This window comes from Hibiscus syriacus, unplaced genomic scaffold (assembly GCF_006381635.1).
Source record: "Hibiscus syriacus cultivar Baekdansim isolate YM2019G1 unplaced genomic scaffold, ASM638163v2 tig00112888_pilon, whole genome shotgun sequence".
Classification (NCBI taxonomy): domain Eukaryota; kingdom Viridiplantae; phylum Streptophyta; class Magnoliopsida; order Malvales; family Malvaceae; genus Hibiscus; species Hibiscus syriacus.
In genome coordinates, this window is record NW_024063415.1 from 968,509 (window position 1) to 984,820 (window position 16,312).

General features: G+C 34.8%; 1 pseudogene; it reads left to right on the plus strand.

Annotated features, from left to right (window-relative positions):
* Positions 1 to 10,827: 10,827 nt before the first annotated feature.
* On the plus strand, positions 10,828 to 12,229 carry LOC120184388 (annotated as a pseudogene).
* Positions 12,230 to 16,312: the final 4,083 nt, after the last annotated feature.

A 16,312-nucleotide genomic window follows, 5' to 3' on the forward strand; every position in this document is an offset into this window, starting at 1 on the left:
GTATTTTTAGCATAAAGGAATTTCTAAATTTTTGAAACGAGAGATTTTTTAATCACATTCACTTTTAATTTAAATTTAATCTAAATAAAATAATTAAAAATTGGTGTGGTTTCCAAAATCTCACCCGGAAAAAAACCGTTTCGACAGCTTGGCGACTTCGCTGGGGAATATTTTTAGAGAGTTAGGCCTGTAGTCGATTAATTAATTGTCTTTGCAATTGAAAGTTATAAATTCGTTCTAATTTGGTTTTTGATCCCCTATTTGGTTTTAATATTGTTTGTTGAGAAATTGATTAACCAATAAATAGTTGTACTGATCTGTTTGTTAATGGTTTCAGATTAATTATGTCTAAAGAGGATTTATTTTTTGAGTGTCTTGTGATTATGTGTTGTTTTTGCTTTTCCTCACACACTGCACAACTGCATTTGCATAACATGAGCTAAAACTCCGCTCATTCCTATTTAAGTAAGAGTAATAGACTACTCCCTCGTGTGGTTTTCACCTCCGCATGGGCTAGTGAATCGCTCTTTGGGCTCACGCCTTATGATCCTCGTGAGGTTCTCACCTCCGCAATGGCATAAGGAAGTGTGTCCCCTCGAATTGAACTCGATCTGAAAGTCTGTGATGGGCCAGGATTGAGGGTTCGGTAACCCAAGGGGCATCGGCAAAGGACAATTCGAGGACCCCTTACTTTAGAATCGAACCCAGCATATAGTAAACTTAGAACCCATATACAACCTTACCTAGATCATATGATCCTGTGAGGAGAGTACACAAGGAAAAGCTTATTTGAGCATTCTTTAGTGTAATTTTAATTTCCTGAATAAATGTATGCAAACTAGAAATAATATGGTTAGGTTTAGTTTTCAAACCATTATGCGAATTAGATATCATGCAATTAGGATTTTTTTTAAATAACAAAGCTTGTGGGTAGAAATCCTGTTTGGGTAGGATCTACTAAGCACGATTGGGTAGTCAGCATGTGAGGGTAGGTTTTATTTAATGAGTTCGATACTTATTATTTTGTTATTTATCTTATGTGGACTAACTTATTTTTTCCTGTGTCTATTTTATTGTGATTTTATTGCATTTGCATCTTCATATCATCTGAGGTGTTAATTCGTAAGTGATTGACTAATAAGAAGGCTGGTCATAATGAGGCAAAAAAATCTTAACCATGTACTCAAAATCAGGAGATTCAAAGACATTCAAATGATTAATGAAGAATGACATCCAATGAATGAAGAAATCTGAAACTGATTGAAGATCGATCCATAAAGAAAGATATCCGATGAAGGAAGAAGTTTGAAGTTGATCGAAGACCACCTTTAAAGGCATCAAGACTGAGATATTCCCTCAGAAGATAGATACAATCATACAAAGGACGAGAAGACCCTTCATAAAGACACGAAGACCATTTTGCATTGGAAGTAAGAATGAAGATTTCAAGATTCAATTTAAGGACATTCGACGTCATCAAAGGTGATAAAATACGCCGACAACTTTGGGATATAATGTTATATTCTATGAAGAGTACAACTCAAGAAGATGAAGAAATGGAGAATCACAATTGTATTTTGACTACATGGTGTAATGAATTCTTGTTGTCTAAATGAAAGTTGTTCTATAGTGGTCACTTTTGGAATTAATGCCTTGTGCATTTGTATTTGCATTCTTATTTTTGCATTAGCTTATTAATTTATTTATTTTACTAATGTTACTTTTTATCATTTTATTATCATTTTCATACTAACCAGTTTATATGTTGTTTTCTTTATCTGCATTGCATGATCATGACATAATCAAAAGGTGTTGATTTGTGAGTTATCATCATAGTAAAAGGTTTTCATGACGGACAAAGGGTTTCGTGATCAAGCAGGCTATAACACAGTTAAGAAGTGGCATCTTGTGAAAGCTTCGAGAATAACAGAGAGATGTGCGTACAAAGATCATATGCATGACAAAGAGTATAAAGAGATAAGAGAGTTAAAAGAGCAGATGTCCAAGATGATGGATAGAATAGATGCTTTGGCCAAATGAAGTGAGACTTCTACAATAGAAAAGAAAGAGATCGATGAAAATAATCTTGAGGTGTCAAATATGCAAGAAATTACTTTAGAGTCCGCTGATCTTAGCCAGTACAAGAAATCACGCACAATCATTGTTCGTATCAATAAGCTATTTGGAAACGCCAAGGAAATAGTGGAAACTATAGAAGTTCAGAAGGATGAAAAGAAGCCATGCAGTCAAAACTCATTAATGGTTGATAGTATACTCCCAACATCAGGGGAAGTAAAACTGGAAACTCCAGCCCAACCCAAGTTGAGAGGTGGCTCTCGTTGTGATTTCATCCCAATATCATATAAGGAGTTGTATGATGCACTGTTAGAAGCCCGAGAAGTGGCCCCACATTATGTGAAACCTCTGCAGCCTCCATATCCAAGTTGGTATGACATCAACATTCATTGTGAATATCATGCTGGAGTTCAAGGACATTCTATTGAGAATTGTTCTACTTTCAAATGGTGAGTCCAACTTCTTCTAGATCATGGAGTATTGGAGTTTGAATCGAAAAGACAACCCAGTTTGGTAACGGATTATCCTGTTGAGTTTGAACCATAAGTTACCAAAGGTAAGGGTATCAGTGACGGCATTCAGGAAGAGGATTGTTTGCCAAATACGAAGCTCAGATTCATCATTTAAAGAGCAAAAATAATAAATTGAGCAGCGAGATGGAAGCCATGCGAGATATTTTTCGAAGGATCAGTCAAGCCTTTAAATTTGTTGGTATAGGAAATGTCCCAGATGAGTGGATAACAGGGGTCACTAAACTAAAAAATGACGCTGAACAATGGAGAAAAAATTGCAAGGTGCACGAAGGTCGAGCTGAGAAGTTTGCTCATGATTTACATATTACAGAAAGAAGGCACAATATAGCTGTTGATAATTTGGGAAAATATCAAGTCGAAAATCAGACGTTGAATTTGTCCATAGCCAACATGGAAATTTCATATCAACGCCACAAGGGGGAGAATGCAGCTGAGCTAGAAGCCACTAAAGCCAAGAACAAGAAGTTGATGAAGATTATGGATGATTGTAGTGATCGTATGCAAGAGCTTCATAACCACAATGACTTTCTTACGAGGAAAAATGAACAACTTCATTTACAGCTCCAAGAATTGACACGTAAGATAGAGAAAAGGGACAATGTCATGAAAGAAGTTATGATCCCAGTAAGCCATTTGGCTCACAAGTTGATTGATCTAGCTGGTTTTGCAAGAGAATTGAAGCAGATTGACAACTCAACCCCCGAGCATGAGTGGAAGTTACTTTGGCTTTTGAGAGAGATAGAGGAGTTAGGAGTTAAAGCTATTCCTTATGTGTAAAGTTGTTTGATGTATCAAAACCTTTGTGTTCAATGAAAGTTGTTTTAAGATGATCACTCTGGAATAACACCTTTTGCATACATACATTTGCATTGCATTTATTTATTTAAGCATTTTGTATAATCACTCATAAACATGTAATTAATCTGTGGAGGATTTGATGAAGTGGTCATAACCACGTAATACCACATGGAAGCAAGAAGCTAAAATCAGTACAGTGGGAACTTGTTCAACTGGTCTTAGGATTGAGCCTTTCAGAATGATCTGAGAAAAGAGTCCATATCCTGAGGGCTACGATGTTGATCTCGTGTACAGTTACCACATAGGAAGCTCATGATATTCCTCCGAGAACTGTGAGGCACTGAAGCGCAAGATCCAGAACTTGATTGATTCAGGGGCATAGACAATTGAAGAAAATGGGGGCATTGCATCTACCATTAGCATTGAGAGCATTGTTTTGTTTGAACACGTTTTTGTTCTGTCTTTCATATTTGTTTAATCTTTTAAACGATTGAACTTATGCTACATTCTAAGGTTGAGTAATTGAGCAAATTTTAATCTTTAGTTCTTTGAATATTGAATGAATTAAGGATTCTTTTAATTTTTCAAGAATTATAGATTTTTGACATATGACAAGATTAGACCTTTCTTATCCTCTCCAAAAAAAAATCCCTCAATTTTTACCCAGAATAATTCATGGAGATACAAAGAGTCATACCGATACATTTGAGTCAATAAAGTCACACCATCGTCTTTTTAGATGCAATACTGACATCTTTATACCAATAAAACCTAACGCATTAATTTGTTCACTTGAGCATGAACCTTCCTATCAGAAGACACAACGTGGAGCATCTCGCATCGACTTCTTGAAGATGAACCTAAACAATTGAGACATGCTGGGAGCAAGAAGCAGAAAGGAGAATTACTTCGAAATAATTCTATCACGCATTAATTACATTTTTTCATGTGAATAAAATTAATCCTGAAAATCTATTCCCCTGTGGATACCTCTTTTCAAGGACTTCTGTGTATGAGATGATGAATGGCTTTATTTTAGTTATCCATATATGTATATATATATCCCTTGTTGTCTCATTTTAAGCCTATAGTACTTTTTCTTCTGATTCAACCCAACCAAGGATCACCCCCACACTGGGGGACAAGGTGGAAGAAATCTGCTCACATGAGTGAAGACATCAATCCAGAGGAGATGCCAAAAGGTGAACCAAATGCCAAGTGCGAAGATCCAATCAGAACAAAAAAGAAACAAAAAAAAAAGAAAAACAAAACAAACAAAATGGGACGATAATCGAGTCAAGTATCTCATCAAGCTTTAAACTACGAGATTGATCAAGCACAATTATTCCAGAATCACTTCACTAGAATATCATAGAGCATCAAGAGAGAGACATACGAGCATATTCAAATTGAGCAAGCGAGGATTGAAAGCATCAGAATGAATTGATCCTTGGTTCAATACCCTTAAACACTTGTTTGGGCCTACTTATCCTTTTTTTTCATAACCATGAACCATGGCCTACATTACGTGCCTTAAAAGTCCCTTCTAATCATACATGAATTTCTGATCAGAAGAGACTATCTTCAGATTTCATCCCGCCCATCAGGATTAATCTTTATTTGCAAAAAAAAAATTCTAAAATCTTTAATGCATGATAGAGAAAAATGACAAAGGGGGTTCAAGATGTAAATTCTGAATGACGTCTTGAAACCAAAGGAGGATTTGAGTTGAAAACCTGAAAAGGCAGCTCGAATATAGAAATGGTGCAGCTAAGATGATCGCACAAATTCCTTGATAAGGCATTGCACAATGCGTAACCATGAGAGCTGGGAGATGTGAACATTTCCAGTAGATGAGCATAAAAGTTACCCTATCAGATCAGTGAACATCAAAGAAATAAGAAGGCTAAACCATTGACCAAACACAATAACTTGAAATTCTTTTTATCCTTTCCTTACTTAATCATTTCCCAAAGATAGCTTTGATCTTGACACTTGTCAAATAGCTATAATTTATTGAAGGATTAACAGTGTAATTAATTCTTTGATGTCCAATGAACTCTAGTTTTATGATTCGTCTCAATTATGAAACCGAGAAAGGGGTAATATTTTTAAAACTTTTTGATCAAACATTTTTCAAAACTCTTCGACTTGATGTTTTCAGATCTTGAAAATAAAAGAAGAAGAAAAACACTTTTCAAACAAGACAATCTTTCTAGAGTGGATCTTGGTATTTGACATGTGGCTCCCAGACACAAAATCTCATGTTTAGAATCAGTGCCGAAGCAAGCAATGAGGAACAATGGGGCATCGTTAAAGATTCAAAAACAAATATTGGGGCATATTTGGAGATTCAACATTGAATATTGGGGTATATTTGGGGATTCAACATCCTGATGCAAATTATCAGTTCTTCTGAAGGCATTTCCTCCATATGTAGGAACAAGCAGACAAAGCACGAGGAGATAAAACTAATTCATATTGCATGCATCTTAGACATACTTAAGATCATCACATTCATCATTTTTTATACATATTTTTTTGCAGCTTTTAGAGCCAATTTCAACTTCACGACGAAGGATATTGGACTCAAAATAGCACAAGCTTGGATTTCAACTTCACGACGAAGCATATTCAAATCAAGGCTCAACTTCACGACGAAGGCGCCATCCACGATTTCAACTCGACGACGGAGGATATCGTACCAATGGATCCACAATTTCAACTCCACGACGGAGGATATCGTGCCCACACATCCACGGTTTCAACTTCACGACGAAGGAAATCGTACACACAAGCAGCATTCATCTCTAGATTGGATTTCAACTTCACGACGAAGGATATCCAACTCAAAGAAGGAGTGTCTGTCAATAAACTTTCCAGTTTCAGAGCCAATTTTAACTTCACGGCGAAGGATATTGGACTCGAAACAGCACAAGCTTGGATTTCAACTTCACGACGAAGGATATTTAAGTCAAGGCTCAACTTCACGACGAAGGCGCCATCCACGATTTCAACTCCACGACGAAGGATATCGTACCAATGGATCCACGATTTCAACTCCACGACGGAGGATATCGTGCCCATACATCCACGGTTTCAACTTTATGACGAAGGAAATCGTACACACAAGCAGCATTCATCTCTAGATTGGATTTCAACTTCACGACGAAGGATATCCAACTCAAAGAAGGAGTGTCTGTCAATAAACTTTCCAATTTTAGAGTCAATTTCAACTTCACGACGAAGGATATTGGACTCAAAACAACACAAGCTTGGATTTTAACTTCACGACGAAGGATATTCAAGTTAAGCCTTCACAGTAGTGAAGCAACTCCATCAGTAAGTCTTCTGAGCAGATGCTTAAATCCTTCGGGTCATCTGTAAGCCTTTCGAGCAAGATGATAAGTCCTTTGGGCCATCCATAAGACCTTTGGGCAGGATGTTTTCACATGTCTATCAAAATATGAGAAACGTTTCTCATTCAAATTTGAAAATTTGAATTTTTTGAAAAGTAAGAAAGGTTTCTTACTTAGTAAAATATTTCCAAAATTCATAAGTCCTTCGGGCCATCAGTAAGTCTTTCGAGCATGATGCTTAAATCCTTCAGGTCATCTGTAAGCCTTTCGAGTAAGATGATAAGTCCTTTGGGCCATCAATAAGACCTTTGGGCAGGATGTTTTCACATGTCTATTGAAATATGAGAAAGGTTTCTCATTCAAATTTGAAAATTGAAATTTTTGAAAAAGTTCGGTCCCAATTCAATGGATCAACTCATCCATATCTGATATTCCCTTCAGAATAAGCGGAATATATTTATCTCTTTCAAGATTTGATATTCCCTGAGTGACAGCGGAACAAGTCTACCATGATTCAATCTTCCCTGAGTGACAGCGGAATGGATCAACTCATTCAAATCTGATATTCCCTTCGGAAGAAGCGGAATAGATCATTTTTTCAAGATTTGATATTCCTTGAGTGACAGCGGAACAAGTCTACCATGATTCAATCTTCACTGAGTGACAGCAGAATGGATCAACTCATCCAGATCTGATATTCCCTTCAAAAGATGTGGAACAAATCATTCTCTTTCAAGATTTGATATTCCCTGAGTGACAGCGGAACAAGTCTACCACGATTCAATCTTCCCTGAGTGACAGCGGAATGGTTCAACACATCCAGATCTGACATTCCCTTCAGAAGAAGAGGAACATATCACTCTCTTTCAAGATTTGATATTCCCTGAGTGACAGCGGAACAAGTCTTCCCAGATTCAATCTTCCCTGAAGAACAGTTAAATGAATCAACATCCCCGATCTGATATTCCCTGAGTGACAACGGAACAGATCCCTATCATATTTCAAACCTTGAAGTTAACTGGACGAAAAACGTATTGTCTTATCATCTTTGCCCTATTCTTGTTAACACAAGAATAGGCAAAGAGGGGCAGCTGTCGACACTCATTTTTCGTCTCGTTATTATTATTATTATTATTAATTACTATTAATATTTTATTGTTTTTATTTTGCAGGCTTTACAACCTGATGCAATTGGAGTTCAAGACCCGACCCAAAAATCGGCCAGATCTGATCTAGCAATAGGACCCGACCCTGTTCAAGTCATCATCACTGTCGAGCTCCAAGCCACCGAATGTTGTCATTGCATATGTCAAAGTACACCTGCAGACAATAACCAAATCATCCACCAATGAGTAAAACAAATTAACATGTTATCTCAAAGATCCACTGAACATATTCAATCTTGAAAAGTCAGTAGAATACTCTACCACTATTTGTGGAAAAACCACCAAAGATCCATTTTAAAAATGGATGCATGTAATCATTTGAGAGGGGAGCAAAACGTGGGAGACCAGAGAATACACCAGGGGAGCCAAAGAGAGGAGAGAGAGAAAAGAAAAAAAAAGGCTTTAGTGATTCTGTTGGATTCTCGCCGTTGATCGGAATTTCCGATCACCATTCCGAACGGTCAAAAGTTGCACAAGATCATCACGAACAACATACTAAAAATTCAGGACGATCAGACGGTGGACGGCGGTGGATCGGAGAAAATAAGCCTAACGGTTTTTGGCCTCTTGCCTGCGATCGGGATCTCCGATCAACATTCCAAATGGTCAAAAGTTGCACGAGACCAGCACAAACAACATACTGAAAATTTAGGACGATCGGACAGTGGACGACGGCAGATCGGAGAAAATAAGTCAAACGGATTTTAGCTTTTTTCCGGCGATCGGGATCTCCGATCAATACTTCAAACGATGAAAAGTTGTGTAATATCAACACGAACATCATACTGAAATTTCATGACAATCGGACGGTAGACAGTGGTGAATCGGAGAAAACAAATCCAGACGGTTTTTGGCCTCTCGTCGGTGATCGGAACTTCCGATCAATATTCCGAACGGTCAAAAATTGCGCGATGTCAACACGAACAGCATACTGAAATTTCAGGACAATCGGACGGTGGCACGGCAGCGCAGTAACACGATGGCCGGTGAATCATTTATGACACATGTTATGTATTTTTTGTATAATTTCTGCTTAATCCCTGAACTTTTATGCGTGTTTTTCATTCCAGCATATGAATATATATGTTTTCTTGATTTTAACACTATAGTTTCTGTTATTTTATTTTAGTCATCAGTTTATGTTATTTTTTTTTGTTTGTTTATGCATTTGGCGCGTAATTTTGATTAATTGGTGTTCTATCCTTTAAATTTAATTTGTTGTGTTTTTATTTGGTCTTTATATTGCATGTTTATTTAATTTTAGTCACAAATGTTGATTATTATATTTTTGTCATTTAGACATTAGAGTTTTATGTTTTTTCATGTTTCTTTTTAGGTCTTGATTTATTTCTTCATACATTTGACCATTTAATATATGCATGTATACTTTAATTCTTACTTTGTTTGTATTTAAAAATAGTAATATTTTATTTAATATGGTTTAATCCTTAAATATAGTTTTTTCGTGAAATTTGTATTTTGAAGTTAATATGTTTTTTTAAGTCACTTTCGTACATTATATATTAATTAATATATATATATATATATAAGTTATAATGTATATAATTTGTGGTGTTTAAATATTTTTACATAACATCTTTTTTGCATAATTTGCATGATAGTCTCATGAGCATTACTTGACTTGAATTGAAATAAATTGACTAAGGGTAATATTCGAGCATTTTAATATCGTCGTAAAGTGACTGTCTTAACGTATAAGAAAGTTACTTTCGATAATTTTAAAATGAAAGTCTATCCTATAAGTGACACCAATTAAAACAGATTCATTTTTAAAATTTGGGGACTGAGGAAAAGATCGTATTCTTTTAATTAAATTCATCAAGAAAAGACAGTTAGATCGAATCTATGGTCTCGTCTCTTGATATTTAATTAATTGAATACCCTTATTCTCATTAAATATTGGTAAATAAATAATTAATCAATTGCTTGATAGTTTTTTTTTTTACTTTTCCATGTGTTTTTAAAGGGTTTTCAAAATAATAATGTTCGATCATAAATAATTAAATATTATTATTTTATCTCTAAAAATTATTTTGGGTGTTATTATTTTGAAATTTAGAATGAAATTTTAATATTTTTTATTTCGATTGGAGTAAGAATCGATTGCTTCAAGGTACGATAGATCATTTCTTCTCGATAGGAAATAATTAAATATTATTATTCTTTCATCCAAAATTTCGAAAAATATTATTTTAGGGGATCATAAATCAAATTAATTTTGAACTTGTACATTTTATTGCAAAGACAATTAATTAATCGACTAGGTACCGATTTAGGGCACTGTGGGGGTGCTAATCCTTCCCCACGTGTAACAGACTCCCGAACTCATTTTCTGGTAACGCAGACCTAAATTTGTTGTTTTAATTAAAATTAATTTTTATTTAAAATGACAAAACGGTTTTTGGTGCCCAATCACATCTTAATCAAAGATTGGTGGCGACTCCTCGAACCGTATTTTTATCATAAAGGAATTTCCAAATTTTCGAAACGAGAGGTTTTTTAATCACATTCACTTTTAATTTAAATTTAATCTAAAGAAAATAATTAAAAATTGGTGTGGTTTCTAAAATCTCACCCGGAAAAAAACCGTTTCGACATTATCTATTTATATTTTTTTAATCAATTGATAATGCATATACTATGTAGCTGCTCAAGGGAAAGATTTTGTAACTTTTAATAGTCGATGATTCAACAAAACGGCATCCTATAATCAAGGGACCTTTAATGTACTTTGTGAATAGAAATAAACCAAGTTATTAGAATGTCATATCGGGCCAGGCTTCATCTTGGTGAGCAATTCGAGCTGGAGTTCCATCTAGTTTAATCCATTTCCCGCTATAAAATGTAAACAAAGGGTGTCCCAATGAAGAAGAAACTCCAACTGAAAGCAAAAGAATCCCAAAATCAAAAGGACGATGGAAGGATTCGTTTTGTTTTTGGTTGCAATGGTTTCAATGGGAATGGCAATGGGTCACGAGAATTCAAGCTGGAACGTATCGGCCATGTACGTGTTGGGTGATTCTTCAGTGGATTGTGGAGCCAACACTCTCTTTTACCCAATCTTCCATTTACATCTCTCTTTGCTCCCTTGCAATGGCTCCAATTCCATCCTTCTCCCTTACCTTCTTGGTAAATTTCTTGCTTTCTTTCTTCTTTCTGCAAATCGGTTCTTGAAGACCACATTTCTTGAAACTTTGATTTTCCCAAACGCATGCAGCTAATAAGATGGGTTTGCCGTACGCCGAGCCATTCTACACCCAGAACGGAACCATCGACGGCTTGCTGAGAGGCGTCAACTACGGTGCGGCACACGCCACGATCCTCACCGCCAGCAGCCTCGGCCACCAGTCTCTTAACCACCAGCTGAGGCAAGTGTTCGAGTCGGTTCAACTATTGCAACTTCAACTCGGTCACGAAAGCTCTCGCTGGTTCATCAGATCGTCATTATTCTACCTCTCGTTCGGCAAAGATGACTACATCGATCTCTTTCTTCGCAATTTTTCGGGCGTAATGGCTCATTACAACGACCATTTATTTGCTGAGATTTTGGTTAACGAAATGGTGCATGCCATGATGAACTTGTATGATATGAACGTGAGGAAAGTTGTGGTGATGGGGTATTGCCTTTGGGATGTTCCCCAAGTTCATTCTTCCAATGGCAAACTGATGATGGAAATTCAACAATGGGTTGTGTTCAGGAGATAAATGAAGTGATTTTGAAGTATAATGTACTGCTTGAAGACAGCGTTCTTAGGCTCAACGATGAGTTGCCCGATGCACATATTGTCTTCTGTGATCTTTACCAAGGACTCAACAAGATCCTATCTTTTCCACATATTTTTGGTATGAATCCTTGCTATTTTGGATCAGATATTTAAATTGATGTTGCTGTCACATTATTACGATGATTGCAGGTATCGCTGTCATGCAATGACAGTTTCGAACGGCACCGCTACCGCGGATCGCTATTTAAATCCCTGTTTTGGGTGATCATTTCTTGATGTATCTGATGTTTTTTCTCTTTAAAAACAGGGTTTGAGGATGCAAAGAATGCTTTCTGTGGGCTTGGTTTGTATGGTACAGAGATTGGGTGCATCACTTCAGATATAGCCTGCAACCCTGTTTCATCGAATGTCTGGTGGGATCTGTATAACCCTACACCACGAGTTAACTCGTTGCTGGCTGAGTCGACATGGTCGGGTCAAGAACTTTCTCCAACATCTGTCGTCCAACTACCATCCATGATCTGGTTCACACTTCAGAGCCCCATCGTTAATGAGTTCTTAAACGTTGGGATTTCTTTGTTAGGTATTCCACTCCCTGGAATTAGCTGAGAATCGGTGCAATTTCCTATCACTTTCCCGGAAAACTGCAGGTCAGCCTTGATAGCAGTCCCAAGTTAAAGAGAATGAAGAATATGAAGCTCCATATGTTAATCTGTCATGTAAATACTACAACTTGAAACATTCTTTTCCTTTCTGAATTTGATATGTGACTTGATATGTAAGTAAGCTTAAACATGATATTATTTTACCCTTCGAAATCAAGTTGAGTGTCAGATATATGCTGCATGCCATAGAATCCATTTCAGCTCATGTACGAGTTCGTGTATGAATCATTTTGGCACTGTTGGAGGTACGTGTGTAGTTGGTCTTTGGCAATGTTGGAGAGTATGACCATTTTGGCTCCGATTTTAGAATGTTGTAGGGACTAGAGCATCCATAGTCACTTATGTTCTATCGAGCTTAAAATAAGTTATAATTCGATGGTTTACCGATTAAGAAAGACTAAGCATTCATGTTTGATGTGAACAATGTGCCGTTTGAGTGTCAAAAAGTCATTGCAGTGCAAAAGAAACAGATGAACATTGAGAAACAAGCATTACAACCTCGGAATATGGAACACAGAAAACTGTAAACTAAGAATGTTTTTGATCTTGTCATGAATCATTGTCTAATGACTACGTACCACTAATTACTGCAATAACATAGCAATGAATGCAGCTAACCTCTTTTCATAAGAAAACTAGTTTTGGGGACAAATCTTCGAGCCCTAACTTGTTTGCCATTAATGAAGAGTTTCAATGATTTGTTACCCCCAAGAATCCTGGACATGTCTGAGTGCGACCTTAGAACAACACAGGCGAACAAACGCTGCTTTGGGTTTTTATCCATATGGATTGCCTCCACACAACTCCCGAATTTACCCACAATGAAACCTTTGATTTCCTTGTTTGAAACCGGATGTCCCCTCGAGAATGTCATAAACAATGTTTTGTCTTCCCAATCAGCTTTACCCTCCTTCAAAACCTCTTCGTTTTCATCCGTCGCAGTTACAGAATCGGGTTGACCACCATCAGAGTAAGATTGCTTGTGACCCAACAAAATCAAGAAACAAAAAAAGGGAGCAGATTGATTGAAAGCTCAGAGGAGATTCAAAGTACTTATACACAGTGAATGAAACAATCTGACCGTTAACCATAAAATTAAAGCCATGTGCTGGCGGTGGATAGATTCACTTGCATCGCATGGCATGGATGTAAATTTCGTATTTTGAATGAAGTAATAAAACAGAACAAATTCATTGCTAAACTTTTGTTACTGTGCGCGCGTAATTTTGAATTTTGATCCAACTTAATGTGCACATATTTAAAATTGGATAAACTATTCATATGACCACATAATTATTGTTCTTTTTCATTACGATCACTGATTTTGAAATATTCTTAATTAGATCACTTAATTATTTAAGAGTGACAATCAATTCTCCTGCCACTAATATTCAAAGGAGAAGGTAATGTGGTAGTTAACTTTTTATAATTACACATTGGTCATTGCTAGTTAGATATTCAATCAATTTAATCTTAATTTTAATAAATTAAAATAAATTTAATCATGACACGTGTTACAATTTAATTAGAATAAAGAAAATCAAACTTAGTTGTTTCGATAACCAAACAAATGTCCAATCATTGACCCGATACCATTATTTATTGCTAAATATACAATATGTTATATATAAAATATATTATTAATTTAATATATATATATATATATATATATATCATTCTTATTTTAACTTAAAAATATATATTAAAAATTCAAGTTATGAATTTTTATTATTTTAAAATTTAAAATGATGTTAGGGAAAGATTACACTAAGTTGAAACTTATTTTTTTAGATACAAGGTCAAAATTTATTTCTAACATTCAATACAATAATTATTTTTTGTCATATTTTTTTGAACTACTTTGATCCTTACGGTTTCATTTTGAGGCAAAATGTCCCTTGGTTGGATAGAAAACGTTAGTTGACCAATGATTAATGATTGTTATTAATGTGTCAAGTCATATATGTCCAAAGTAATGATATGATATATTATATGTCATTATTTTAGATACGTGGTAACATCACATTATCACTTTAAACACATGGTAATGCTACATCGCCATTTTTATACATGTAGTGATGTTATATCATAACTTTTAAACACGTGGTATGTGACACATTATCACTTTGAACATGTAGTTTGTGCCACCTGAATACTTTGGACATATAAAATTTATCACATTAACAATAACCAATAAGCATTTGTTGTTAGTTAACTAACAATTTTTATCTAACCATAAATTATTTTATCTCAAAATGAAAGATTAAAATTAAATTACTCCAAAAGAAAGAATAAAATCTATTTAATGAAACGGTAGTAAATATTTTGGCATTATTTACAAATTCAATGTGGAAGCTGTAAAATAAGCCTTTCAAAAAACATAAGGGTAAAGTTACAAAAAAATGAAATGATATTTGATTATAGGACGTTATTTTGTTGAGTCTCATGATTATTAAAAGTTACAAAATGATCCTATATAAGGATGAACAGAAAGGGGCAGTCGTCCATCTTTAAAATTTTTCATTAGTGTATATTTTAGATATTTTCTTTGTATATCAATTGATAATATGTCCCTGAAATTTTATAAGTTCATCACTTCTTAAAATTTTAAAATTTCACACCCCTAACGTAAGATCTTACGTTTGTCTATGATCCCACGACTATAAGGCGCTGCTTTGTTGAGTCCCCCTACTATTAAAAGTTGCAAAATGTTCACTCGACTATTCATATGTTCCAAACTCGTCATTTTCAATTAAAAAAAGTGATGGTCATATAAGTTAGAAGTAAACTTGTTATTTGAGATATGACAAAATCTTATTTCAGAATCGTTTGAGTTGTATATTGTGATCGACTCTTCATTTACATTATGTTGTCAAGACAGTGCTTTAAATATTACATCTTTAAGCCAGTCCTTTAAAGCAACAATGATGCCAATAGACATCATTAAAATATAATTTTATCAGTAAGTTAACTTTCAACTTAGACAGTCAATAATTTTTTAATGAAAAATGATGAGTTCGGAATATATGAATAGTCGAGTAACCATTTTGTAACTTTTAATAGTCGATAAAAAATAACATCCTATAGTTAGGGGAAGAAATTTAAATTACGGTTGCGACCGCGTTTATCATGGTAGCAGATATAACAAATGTTATTACAGGTATTGCAATTGTGAATTTTTTCTAAATGATTTGAATTTTTTCTAAAGAAAAAAATAATAATTTTTTTAAATAAAATAATGTAACAATATCGAAATAGCAACCCAGATTATTGCAATTGGACATTACCCGTTAAATTACGACCACGATATATCGCTATTGGTGTGATTTAACTTTACACCAATTGTTTTCATAATAGCAGTCTCAGATGTTGCAACAAACACGTTTTTGCTACCCAATCATTATTTGAATCTCTATAAGTATTATTTTATAACTTTTAATCGGAGATCATATATATCTTTTATAAGAAAAATAGAAAGTACACACAAGAAACAGATCAACCGTCTCGCGGTTGCCATTTCATCGGGGAAGTCTCACGTGCAACAACTTTAATATACGGCTAAGGAAAGGCGCTACCGGTTTTGTTATTATTTTTTTAAAATTTCCGGTAAAAAAATTACCTAAAACATTATTATTTCTACCGCTTTTGTTATTATTGGGCGCTTTACCGATTTTGTTAATATATTCGGTAAAGCGCTACCTAAAACATTATTTTTTTTACCGATTTTATTATTATTGGGTACTTTACGTAAAATGTAAAAAAATATTAATGTTTTTAAGTAGAAATAATAATGATTTAGGTAATTTTTTTATTAAAAATATTAAAAAAATAATAAAAAAATTAGTAGCACATTTCCTTAATTATTAAAGCTGTCTCAGGTAGAATTTCACTGTTTCATCTGCGACTTTTTCTAATAAAAGATTCACAATTTTTATCATTCTTCACAATCTTTTCATTTCCTTCACTTCT